Here is a 13,908-nt window from a genome sequence, read left to right as displayed (position 1 = left end):
TGAGCTAGTGTCCAGTCTCAATTTATATATTTTTATACTGTTTATTTCTTAATAGGTTGCAGTAGTTATTGTTTTTGATAGATTTGTCTTACAGGCTTCTTACTAGAGTTGTAAGTGGATTTCACACCATAATTACAGCATGGAAGTATTCTGGGGTTGTCTATGTTGTTTTCCAGTGGTTTTTCTACCTTCAAATGTTTTCTTTTTACACATTAGGGATTTTTTCCCCTTCTGATTGAAGAACTTCCTTTAGCATTTCTTATGAGATGGGGCTGGTTGTATGAGTTTTTCAACTTTTGTTTATTTAGAAAAGACTTTATACCTCCTTTATATTTTAAAGATAGCTTGTCTGGATAAGATATTCTTGCATGGTAGTTTTTTTTGTTTGTTTGCTTCAGCACTTTGAAAACGTTGTTCTACTCCCTCTTGGCCTATATGGTTTCTGTTGAGCACTCTGTTGCCAGATAAATTGATGTATGTTATTTTGTATGTTATTAGCTTCTTTTCTCTTGCTGCCTTTAGGATCCTCCCTCTCTTTGTCCTTGACCTTTGAGAATTTGATGATTAAACTCTCAAAGTTTAAACATTTCTGCCTTGGGATAGTCTTGTTGGGGTCAAATCTGTTTGGTGTTCTCTGACTTTCTTGTACCTAGATATTTGTATCTTCCTCAAGTTTTGGAAAGTTGCCAGTTATTATTTCTTTAAGCTTTCCATCCCTTGTTCTTGCTTGGTTCCCTCTTGAATGCCAATATTTCTTAGATTTTTTTAAGGTAATTTTCTCTATTGTGTAGGCAATCTTCATTTATTTTTATTCTTTTTTTCTTCTTTGACTGTATTTTCAAATAGCTTGTCTTCAAATTCACTGATTCTTTCCTCTTCTAAGATCTAGTCTGCTGTTGAGAGCTTCTAATGAATTTTTCTGTTTAGCAAATATATTTCTCAGTTACAGGATTTCAGTTTGATTTTTAAAATTATTTTAATATTTTTGTTAAGTTTTTATGATAAATTTCCAAATTTCTCTTCTGTGTTATCTTGGAAATCACTGAGTCTCCTTAAAACTGCTGTTTTGAATTCTTGTGTCAGAGAGCTCATATATCACTATCTTGTTAGTGTTAGTCACTGGTTTATTGCTTTTTTTTTGAGATGGAGTCTTGCTCTGTCTCCGGGGCTGGAGTGCAGTGGCCGGATCTCAGCTCACTGCAAGCTCCGCCTCCCGGGTTTACGCCATTCTCCTGCCTCAGCCTCCCGAGTAGCTGGGACTACAGGCGCCCGCCACCTCTCCCGGCTAGTTTTTTGTATTTTTTAGTAGAGACAGGGTTTCACCGTGTTAGCCAGGATGGTCTCGATCTCCTGACCTCGTGGTCCGCCCGTCTCGGCCTCCCAAAGTGCTAGGATTACAGGCTTGAGCCACGGCGCCCGGCCATATTGCTTTTTTTTATTTGGGGAGGTCATGATTTCCTCTTTGCTATTGTTTCTTGTAGATGTACATCTATGTCTTTGCATTGAAGGATTATTTATTTATTCCAGTCTTCTCTGTCTGGCTTGGTTTGGTTTTTATTGGAAATGTTTGCTTAAGAATTATTTAGAATTTACTTGCTGAATTTCTTTTTTTTTTTTCTCTCCTAGGTCACTGCCTCCTTTTCAATACTAATGGTGCCTTAAGTCCAGGTTTGCTTTGTCTCTATTAAATGATAGAAGTCCTATTCTGCATCCTGAATATGGAGGTCCAAAAGAGGATATCCCAGTAGTATGGAAAGTCTGGCCAGGAGTTCGTGCCCAGGGGAACTGTGAAACATACTTCCTACAGCATGGTACTGCTGAACAGTCACTGATTTGGCATCCCCTTTAGTTGAGTCACAGAGCAGTTTCCAAGGCTGGAAATGGTAGTCCTACCTCCCACCTTTGTCTCTGGCTGTCCTCAGAGATATGTCTTCCTTCAGGAACTCATGATGTCTCCTACGGTTTGAGGTATGGGCAGGTCTCCTGTCAAAGAACCCAAGATTGTGTGGAAGGTAGTTTTCCACCCTGACCTCACTTTTTTCAGTTTAGAAACCACAAGTTATGGGAAATTTTCTATGTATTTGGTGCTAGGAAGATTGAGGGGAGGGATTTCATGGATATGAAAAAATCTGATTCTCTTTTTTTTAATTATTATTATACTTTAAGTTCTAGGGTACATGTGCACAACATGCAGGTTTGTTACACATGTATACATCTGCCATGCTGTTGTGCTGCATCCATTAACTCATCATTTACATTAGGTATATCTCCTAAGGCTATCCCTCCTCTCTCCCCCCACCCCATGACAGACCCCAATGTGTGATGTTTCCCATCCTGTGTCCAAGTGTTCTCATTGTTCAATTTCCACATATGAGTGAGAACATGCAATGTTTGCTTTTCTGTCCTTGTGACAGTTTGCTGAGAATGATGGTTTCCGGCTTCATCCATGTCCCTACAAAGGACATGAACTCATCCTTTTTTATGGCTGCATAGTATTCCATGGTGTATACATACCACATTTTCTTCATCCAGTCTATCATTGGTGGACATTTGGGTTGGTACCAAGTCTTTGCTATTGTGAATAGTGCCACAGTAAACATACGTGTGCATGTGTCTTTATAGCAGACTGATTTATAATCCTTTGGGTATATACCCGGTAATGGGATGGCTGGGTCAAATGGTATTTCTAGTTCTAGATCCTTGAGGAATCCCCACACTGTCTTCCACAATGGGTGAACTAGTTCACAGTCTCACCAACATTGTAAAGGTGTTCCTATTTCTCCACATCCTCTCCAGCACCTGTTGTTTCCTGACTTTTTAATGATCGCCATTCTAACTGGTGTGAGATGGTATCTCATTGTGGTTTTGATTTGCATTTCTTTGATGGCCAGCAATGCTGAGCATTTTTTCATGTGTCTGTTGGCTTCATAAATGTCTTCTTTTGAGAAGTGTCTGTTCATATCCTTTGTCCACATTTTGATGGGGTTGTTTGATTTTTTCTTGTAAATTTATTTAAGTTCTTTGTAGATTCTGGGTATTAGCCCTTTGTCAGATTGGTAGATTGCAAAAATGTTCTCCCATTCTGTAGATTTCCTGTTTACTCTAATGGTAGTTTCTTTTGCTGTGCAGAAGCTCTTTAGTTTAATTAGATCCCATTTGGCAATTTTGGCTTTTGTTGCCATTGCTTTTGGTGTTTTAGACATGAAGTTCTTTCCCATGCCTATGTCCTGAATGGTATTGCCTAGGTTTTCTTCTAGGGTTTTCATGGTTTTATGGCTAACATTTAAGTCTTTAACCCATCTTGAGTTAATTTTTGTATAAGGTGTAAGGAAGGGATCCAGTTTCAGCTTTCTACATATGGCTAGCCAGTTTTCCCAGCACCATTTATTAAATAGGGAATCCTTTCCCCATTTTTTTGTATTTGTCAGGTTTGTCAAAGATCAGATGGTTGTACATGTGTGGTATTATTTCTGAGGGTTCTGTTCTGTTCTATTGGTCTATATCTCTGTTTTGGTACCAGTACCATGCTGTTTTGGTTACTGTAGCCTTGTAGCATAGTTTGAGGTCAGGTAGCATGATACTTCCTGCTTTGTTCTTTTGGCTTAGGATTCTCTTGGCAGTGTGGGCTCTTTTTTGGTTCCATATGAACTTTAAAGCAGTTTTTTTTCCAATTCTGTGAAGAAAGTCATTGGTAGCTTGATGGGGATGGCATTGAATCCATAAATTACCTTGGGCATTATGGCCATTTTCACAATATTGATTCTTCTTATCCATGAACATGGAATGTTCTTCCAAAAAATCTGATTTTCTTACCATCTGCTCAGAATTTTTTAACTTCTCTGTGGCCCCAGGAACTGACTCGTCCTCATATTTGAGTTCTGGGATATTGCTGGTTATAATCTTGGTGCTATATATTTGTTTTTGGTTTTCTTTAGTGGGACTAAAGCCAGCTTACATTTATAACACTATTTTGGAACTGGAAGTCCCCCAATATTGTTCTTTCGAATAGTGCAAAGCCTGACTTCTATTGTGTGTTGAGCCTTTGCAGCTTATGTTGCATTTAGGACACTGTTTTTCTTTTTAAAATATGGATCTAGACTCTACTCTCTAGAAGAATAAATGCTTATGTTTGGAAGAGATGTGTAAGTCCAATTCAAGAGGTACTCCTGTAAGATCAGCAAAAATCTTGATTCCTCACTTGATACCAGAACGCACTGAAGCCCTCTGGACTACCTAGAACTTCCTTTTTGTCAGGCCTCTGAGCCCAAGCCAAGCCATCACATCCCCTGTGACTTCCATGTATACGCCCAGATGGCCTGAAGTAACTGAAGAATCACAAAAGACGTGCAAATGCCCTGCCTCACCTTAACCGATGACATTCCACCACAAAAGAAGTGAAAATGGCCGGTCCTTGCCTTAAGCGATGATATTATCTTGTGAAATTCCTTTTCCTGGCTCATCCTGGCTCAAAAATCTCCCCCACTGAGCACCTTGTAACGCCCACTCCTGCCCGCCAGAGAACAACCCCCCTTTGACTGTAATTTTCCTTTACCTACCCAAATCCTATAAAACAGCCCCACCCTTATCTCCCTTCGCTGACTCTCTTTTCGGACTCAGCCCCCCTGCAACCAGGTGAAATAAACAGCCATGTTGCTCACACAAACCCTATTTGGTGGTCTCTTCACACAGACGCGCATGACACTTTTCCCAGCCCAGAGGTTTGTCCAAACTAAATAATCATGATGCTGGGAAATGTGTTGTTGAGTACAACTCTCTTTCATGTGTTATCTGCCGGTATAAGCAAATTTTAAAACAACACCAACTTTGGGGTAGAGGGTGAGTTTCCTCACAACGGTTTAGAATATATGTCATCTGCCATTCTTTCCAATGCTGGTGACCTGAGGACAGGAAAACAAGGCGGCAAGATACCCAGAAGACTTAATGTTAAAGGCAACTTTTTGATGCTTATCTCTTGGACTACTAAAAAAAAAAATCAGATCACATGCACAGTTATAAATGTTTTCCTTTGCAATATTCAAATTTAATGTACTTATCTTAACCTTTCAGTATATTCCGGTACACCATGAAGTTTTGATGGCGATATGGAAGATAAAGGGATGCGTCAGTAACTAAACACCAGGTACACCTCATATTTACTTCTCTCCTGACATCCATGAGGAAGATCCTATTATAGCTCAGAAGTTCAAGGTAGACCCATCAATGAATGAACTGTGGCCCCAGCAAGCTGGAACAGGTGGGGAGAAGCATCTGCTAAGGATGAGCAGCTAGCTGGCTGGAAGATGGTTCAGGAACAAATACTAGACAAACCTCCTCTTTCCCAACTTAAGCTAGAAGAAAGGAACAATGGAAGAGAGAGGATACTGACACTCAGATCACAAGCCAGTTGAGGTAAACCCTCAAAATAAAAGCTTTTAAATCAAATACACTTTTGTCTTTTCTAAAATTTGTGACTTTTTAGAGTTTGATATATGTTATCATTTATTGTACTTTCAGTCAAGACTAGCAGTAAATACTCAGGCACATTAAGAATGCTGAGCTAGGAAAAGGATCAATATTGATGCACTGTAGCAAAAGAGACAAGCCAGGTAGTACTTACTGTCACTCTAAATGAAGTATGGCTGCCAGAGTAGTCAATAAAATAAAAGAATACCACAATAACAATTGACAGCATGTCTTAACTCAGTAACATACAGTCTATTCAAAGAATAATTATTATTGGTATAGCAAGTAAATTAGTAATAGCATGCATGGCCAGCTTATTCTGAATTTTGTCAGAGTCTATTAAACTTGAGGATTTAAGTGATTTGATAACACACTGATTTAATCTTGAATATATCCAGCTGCTCTAAAGGCAGCACGCATGGTACAGAAGAGACAAAAAGACGAAGATGTGACTTCGAGTCTGAGGAGCTATAGAGGGTAATCAGTTACAAAAACAAGTCCTAGAGCCTGACTGCCTGGGTTCAAATTGCAAGTGCACCGCATCTTTCCAAATTTAGTGTTCTTGTCTATAAAATGGGGATAAAATTAGTACCTATTACAGGAGGTTTTTGTAAAGAATAGCTGAGATAATTTATGTAATGCCTTTAAAGGGTACAGTGTAAGTGTTTAATAATGTTTACAGATTATCAACATTGCCATAAAAAGCATTTATTTGTTCACCTAATTATATCCAAGGAAATTAAAATAAAAAGTGGATTCTATAACGAGCCACACCATCAAACCAAACTAAACTTCACTGCTTCATCAATATTCTCCCACATACTTCTTTTACTAAGGCTATGTCTATAAAGGCAAAGCCAAATGAAATGCTAAGTATGCATTTTTTACTATCAATAATCATGGCATGAAATTTATTTTTTGGATGTTTCATAATTTTTGATTAAAAAGTAATTCAAATCATACATTATAAAAAACATTCATGTAGTACAGAAACACATGCAGTAAAATGTTGAAGTCCTTTTATTATCTTCCCCTTTATCCCCTTAATCACTCTTGTGATAGTATTGTTTCTTAAAATAACTTTTATATATATATGTGTGTGTGTGAATTACATTGTAATGTATATGTCATCATGATTGTGTTTTACAATTATGTTGCATATAACATAATTTAATCGTTTTTAAAGTTAATAGAATTATCCTAAATAAATTGTTATTTGATATGCTTTTTAAGTTAACTTTCTTTGTTCTTGGTGACCTTTCCATGGCAGTACAAGTGTACATAGCTCATTATTTTTAGATACAATAAATCGTTTTAAAATATAAAGTAATATGCAGTCATGTGTCACTTAACACAGGGATATGTTCTGAGAACATACACTGACAATTCGTTAGGACATTTTGTCATTGTGTGAACATCACAGAGTGTATTCACACAAGCCTAGACTGCGTAGCCTAGGCTATATGCTGTATAAACCTGTATGGTATGTTGTGTGCTGAATACTGCAGGCAACGGCAACACAGCGGTAAATATTTGTGTATTTAAACATATCTAAAGTCAGAAAAGGTACCATAAATACGTAGTATAAAACAATTAAAAATAACACGTCTGTATATGGCACTTACCATGAATGGAGTTTGCAGGATTGGAAGTTGTTCTGGGTGAGTCAGTGAGTGAGTGGTGAGTGAATGTGAAGGCGTAGGACATTCTTGTACACTATTTGGACTATATAAATACTGTACACCTAGGCTACACTAAATTTATATAAATTACTTTTTTCTTTAATAGTAAATTAACCTTACCTTACTATAACTTTTTTACTTTATACACTTTTAAATTATTTTTTAACTTTTTGACTCCCTTACAATAACACTTAGCTTAACATACGAACATATTGGCCGCGCACAGTGGCTCACGCCTGTAATCCCAGCACTTTGGGAGGCCGAAGCGGGCGGATCACGAGGTCAGGCGATCGAGACCATCCCGGCTAAAACGGTGAAACTCCGTCTCTACTAAAAATACAAAAAATTAGCCGGGCGCGGTGGCGGGCGCCTGTAGTCCCAGCTACTCGGGAGGCTGAGGCAGGAGAATGGTGTAAACCCGGGAGGCGGAGCTTGCAGTGAGCCGAGATCGCGCCACTGCACTCCAGCCTGGGCAACAGAGCGAGACTCTGTCCCAAAAAAGAAAAAGAAAAAAAAAAACAAAAAACCGTGAACATATTGTACAACTGTCCAAAATACTTTTTTCTTCACAATCTTATTCTATAAGCTTTTAAAATTTTTAAACCTTAAAATTTTTTTCTCTAAAAACTAAAACATAAACACACACTAATGTGTTCAGGCCTATGCCTACACATGGTCAGAATCATCAATGTTGCTGTCATCCACCACCACATCTTGTCCCACCAGAAGGTCTTCAGGGATGATAACACCCATGGAGCTGTCATCTCCTGTGGTAACAGTGCCTTCCTCTGGATACCTCCTGAAGAGCCTGCCTAAGGCTCTGCTACAGTTAACTATAAGTAACTAGGAGTAAAAGACACGCTAAAATAACAATAAAAAGAGTAGTATAGTAAACACAGAAACCAGTGACACAGTCATCTATTATCATTATCAAGCACTATATACTGTACATAACTATACTGCCATACTTCTATATGATTGACAGTGCAGTAGGTTTGTTTACACCAGCATTATCACAAACAAATGACTAATACCTTGTGCTACAATGTTACGATGGCTACAGTGTCACTAGGTGTTAGGAATTTTTCAGCTCTATTATAACCTAATGAGTGCACCGTTGCACATGTGGTTCCTCATTGACCAAAAGGTCATTATAACTATACAGAGAGAGTATGTACAACTGTATATAACTGCACTATATTCCACAGTGTGAGTACGCTACACTTTAGCCATTTTCCATTGATGAGTAATTTGTATACTTCCAATTTTTCATTATTTCAAACAATGCTATACATACAGCTTTGAGTTTATGTAGGGAAACTGTTTTAGAATTACATAAGATTTGCACATTTATGGTTTTGAAAGATCCTGCCAAATTACCCTACAGCTTTGAAGTCTCAACCATGATATACGAAAGTGTTTCCCCACACTCTGGCCAGCAGTGCATGGAGAGATGGTTCAAAATCTTCCACTCTAATATTGTTTTATTATTTGTTATTTATTTTTATTATTTTTTATTTTAAAGTATTTCCTCCTTTTTTGTCTCGTGGTATTTTTAAAAAGTTAATTGCTTCTTCATATGTTTTGCTTTCTCATTGTGTCATCTTTTTCTTTGAGTAGAAGCTCCTTAGGTATTCTAAATATTAATCCTTTTAGAAATGTATGTTGCAAGTATTTTCCCATGATTTATTTGCATTTTATAATTGTGTTTGTGTTGCTTGGTTTTATGATTTTGGAGAATTATATCTTATTTAAGATGTCCTCCGCAACCAGTATCCTGAATTAGCTCCTATATTTTGTTCTAGTGTTTAAAGCAGAGGAGAGAGGTCCTCAGTGAGAAGTTCAGTTTAAATTGTGGCTCTGCCATTTATCCGCTGCGTGTCTCTAGGAAAGGCACTTAGACTCTTCAGATTATAAATAAATTTTAAAATATCTTGCATTAACCCTTATTTGGAATTAACTACACATTTTAGAGATGTATTTGCTCACTGTTTATTTTAAAATCATATTGTACTTATTATTTGTTAATTGTGAAATGTTTGACTATTATGAAACATTTTAAACATACAGAAAAATGTGGAGAAAAATAAAAGACAGACTTGAGTAATTATGTAACAGGTTTATAAAATCTTGAGATTTTTGCCATATTTCTTACACATGTGAAGAAAAAATTCGACACAGTTGAAGCCTCTGTGTACCTCTCCCTGGTCCTGCTGCCTTACCCACGCCCTGTCACCATGCAGTGCTGTGCTTTATTTCCCACGCTGTTTTAAGTATTTTGAAACACACACACACATACACACACACGTATACACACACACACGACGTTGTTTTGTGTTTTGTTGTTGTTTTTGTTTTTTTGTTTTTTTGGTTTTTTTTTGATATGGAGTCTCGTACTGTCCCCTGGGCTGGAGTGCACTAACACAATCTTGACTCAGCAACCTCCACCTTCCGGTTTCAAGTGATTCTCCTGCCTCAGCCTCCTAAGTAGCTGGGATTACAGGCGCCCACTACCACGCCCAGCTAATTTTTTGTATTTTTAGTAGAGACGGGGTTTCACTATGTTGCCCAGGCAGGTCTCAAACTCTTGACCTCATGATCTGTCTGTCTTGGTCTCCCAAAGTGCTGGGATTATAGGTGTGAGCCACTACACCTAGCCTGTTTTGTGTATTTTTATACTTTAAGAAGTGATATTATACTATTACAGAATTTTGCAGCTTGCTTTTTATTTTTGTTGCTTTAAGTAGTTCCAGCTTGTTTTTATACCTATTATATAGTATTTGAGGTATTAAACCACAATTTATGAACTTGATTGAAATTTGCCATCATTTATTTATGCTCCTCTTGATTGAGGTTTAAGTTTTGAACTTTGTTTCATTTTATTTAGTATTTTGCTGTTTAAATAACCCTGTTATGTCTTCTTGAGAGTACGTTTTAGGTTTCCTAGGCTAAATATCTAGACATAGAATTGCTGGGTATATGCACACATTCCATTGAAATCATTAATAATAGATATTAAATAAATATGGCCAGATCGCTCTTCAAAAAGGTGGAACCAATTTTCACTGACTCCTAGAGCATATGTACCTCCTATTTTTTAAAAATATCCTTATTACAAATATTTTCTGAACTCACTAAAGTTTTGATTTTTACATTTAAGTTTTTAATTCACATGGGAATGCTTTTATCTGTGTAAAAAGTGAGGTAGATTCCCATCTGGCTAACCCCAGCACCATTTATTGACTAGCTCATTCCTTCCCCAAGGATTTGTACCACTTTAGTTATTCATCAAGCTTTCCTAAATGCCTTCTGGGCTCTCTTCCAGGTTCCACAGCACCGTTTGTCTTTCCTTGTCCTAGACCACAATTATCTTAATTGCTCCACCTTGACTTGCTATCTGAAAAGAGAAGCCCGTATTTTGATTTTCTTCATTTCCTATTTTCCTTGTCCTTTATTCTCTTATATACATTTTAGAATTGACTTGATAGTCTAAAATTGACCACAGTAGTTGGAGCCATGAAAACTATAGACCTAGAGTATTTTTGGAAGAATAAGACAGTTTAACACATATGTTCTTATTTTTCTTCTTTCTTTCTTCTTCTTTCTTCTTTCCTTCCTTCCTTCTCTCTCTCACTCTCTCCATCTTTCTTTCTTTCTTTCTTTCTTTCTTTCTTTCTTTCTTTCTTTCTTTCTTTCTTTCTTTCTTTCTTTCTTTCTTTCTTTCTTCTTTCTTCTTTCCTTCCTTCTCTCTCCATCTTTCTTTCTTTCTTTCTTTCTTTCTTCCTTCTTTCTTTCTTCTTTCCTTCCTTCTCTCTCCATCTTTCTTTCTTTCTTTCTTTCTTTCTTTCTTTCTTTCTTTCTTTCTTTCTTTCTTTCTCTTTCTTTCTTTCTTTCTCTTTCTTTCTTTCTTTCTCTCTCTCTCTTTCTTTCTTTTTCTTTCTTTCTTCCCTCTCCCTCTCTCTCTCTCTTTTGCTTTCTCTCCCTCTCTCTCTCTCCCTCTCCCCTGTCTTCCTCTCCCTCTCCCCTATCTCTCTCCCTCTCCTCCCAATCCCTTCATAGAAGCACCTGGCTGATGAATTCTTAGACCTATACTCCATGCATCATCTTCTAACTGTTCTTTCATATTTATGATGATTTAGCTCTTTTTTTTCTATTTATTTGCATAACATTCTGGGGCAATATCTAGGGTTGATTTTTCAACTGTGTTTCATTTTCTATTCTTCCCACTTATTGATCATTTTAATAATTTCTTTCTCTTAGCAGCCTTATTCTTAATGGATGAATTAACCTTTTGAATCTTTCAGAAGTTACTGGTTTTGCTGACTTTCAAATGCTCCTTGGTTGCTTTAGGGCATTAGTTCTTTTGTTTATGGATTTTGTTAGCTTTCTTTCATGTCATTGCGTTTGCTGAAACGATTGCTGAATATTCATTAGTCTTTTCTACCTATAGTTGATATTTTGGACTGCTGTTGGCAGCAGAATATTTCAATATTCAAAGGAAAGTTTATGTTTTCCTGGAAATGAACACAGATTCAACAAGAGACTTCACTCCTTGTCTATATGTGTGCATGTGTGTACATGTGTGTGCATGTAGCAAAAGCATGGCCAGGTTAGCTTTCTTTCAGGGAATACTTGTTATGTATTTTCTAAGTGCAGGACCTTTATGTCCTTATGGCTGCACTAAGTCCCCTGAGGCACAATCCTGTTTCTCTCTTCCCAGTGTCCTTATGGCTGCACGAAGTCCCCTGGGGCGCAATCCTAATTCCCTATTCCCGGGCTCCCATTGTATTGGCTCTAAATGTGGTCTTAGCTGAAGTCCAGTTGCTGAGAGTCAGCTTCTGGAAACATTGGCCCAGCCAACAAGAAAACTACTCTTTTAGGCCCCATTGCCTTTAAATTTAGGATTACTTCATGATTCAGCGCTGTTGCCTTTCTCCATCAGTTCACTCTCATCAGAAACATCTTTCTGTTCTCATGTGCTGAGGACACATTTCACGGTTTGACAGGATTGCTGAGTATTTGTTATATCATTGTAATATGATTTTTTTTGAAAGAAAAGAGATAAAGCCAGACATCTTAGTCAACAGTTTAGAGCTGAGTGATACATCACTTTCCTTGCATTCTGTGCTGTCATCAGAATTCAGTGAGATAATACGTTCTATGCACTGAAAAACTATGTCATAAGTTTGTATTTTCCAGAGGACTGAGAACAATAAGTATTTTTACTGTTGAATAGCTAAAATCACTTTTTTCAAAAACAGATTAACTCTTCCAAATTGTCTAGGTAAATGTTCCAAAATCTTCCTCTTATTGTTTCAAAATTTATAGTGCTTTTTGCTTTAACTTTTCAAAATATCATCTTTCTGTTTTCAAAACTAAGCTGAGAAATATTCTTAGTTTTTGAATTTTAATGCAATGTTTTTTTCCTTTTTTTCTACTTTCTAATACCCAGGAGTTAGACCAATGAACACTAAGAGTTCTTGGAATAGGGTGTACATAGAGGTACCTTTGCTCCAAATGGAGGCTTAGGGCTAGTTCCTTCCATTTGCAGCCTATATTCAACACTTTTCTGTTTCATTTATAATGTTATGCTCCTGTGGGACAATGGACAGACCTCTATTCTAGAATTTCTCATGTCTGTTGTATCTAGATTGTGAGTACCCCAAAGGTGTTTACATTTTCATTGTTAATACTATAAGGAGAAAAATTTCTGTAAAATATCTATCACTCAATAATTATTCTCTAAATGAATCAACCATATTTTTAAAATATGATTTTAATATTTCTCTGCTATCCCAAGTATAAATGGCTCAAGCAAAGTGGAAGCTTTAAAATAACCATTCTGAATTTCTAAACAAAAATTTAAATAGCTCCAATGACTTAGAATTCACATAAGAAGAATCTACTTGACAACTAAAGGTTTTGTTTCTGAGCTCCTGGTTAGCTAATTAACTTGACCTAATCACATTATTGAATTGTGTATTTAGAACAAAGATCTGCCTCGGCAAATATTTTAACATGTTATTTTAGATTCTGATATGTGCCCTCAGCTTTGAGAAAATACGTAGGTTCTTTGATTGCATTTTGAATAAAAAAAACAGGCAATTAAAATTTATGGTTGTGAGGAGATGGAGAACTGGGAGAGTCTCCCTTTATTATATTTTCTTCCTAAGCATAAATCATTATAATTGCTTTTGAAATAAACACAAATATGACTCAGCAGTCTTATCAGCTATGGCTTCAACCCCCAAGATTTACTGTGCGGCCCTAGAGAATCATAAGTAGCTAAGAAACTCACTTAGCAATTGACAACAAAATAACCTTTTGTGTACCACTGACATGGGCCTGCTGTGATCATTACTAGAAAGCTGTGGTAACTGCTGCAGACCTGCATTGCTGTGGGACAATGAAAATACCTCATGTAGGTTCAGCATCATTTCTATGTGATAAATCATTTTGACGGAATTACCAAGGTTTGATTTTGTTTGAAATGTACTAATCAGATAAGGATGCCATGGGTTAGCTGATGGGTAGGAGTGGCATCATAATTGTTTCCTGGTGGCTGTTCAGGGCAGCACTGAGGGGCTGTCTCTGTTAGGGACGTGATTCCATATTGACAGCACTTAAAAAAAGCCAAATCAGTAAATAACCAGGGGAACTTTTGTTTGGAAAAAAACCCTCCAGGATATGATTCATGAATCAAATTTTTGATAAGTGTAAACTTTGTGGATGGCTTTTTACAAATTTTATTTCCATGACCCTC

The sequence above is a fragment of the Macaca nemestrina genome, chromosome 3 (genome assembly GCF_043159975.1).
Source record: "Macaca nemestrina isolate mMacNem1 chromosome 3, mMacNem.hap1, whole genome shotgun sequence".
NCBI classification, from domain to species: Eukaryota; Metazoa; Chordata; class Mammalia; order Primates; family Cercopithecidae; genus Macaca; species Macaca nemestrina.
Note: the sequence above shows the minus strand (reverse complement) of the source record.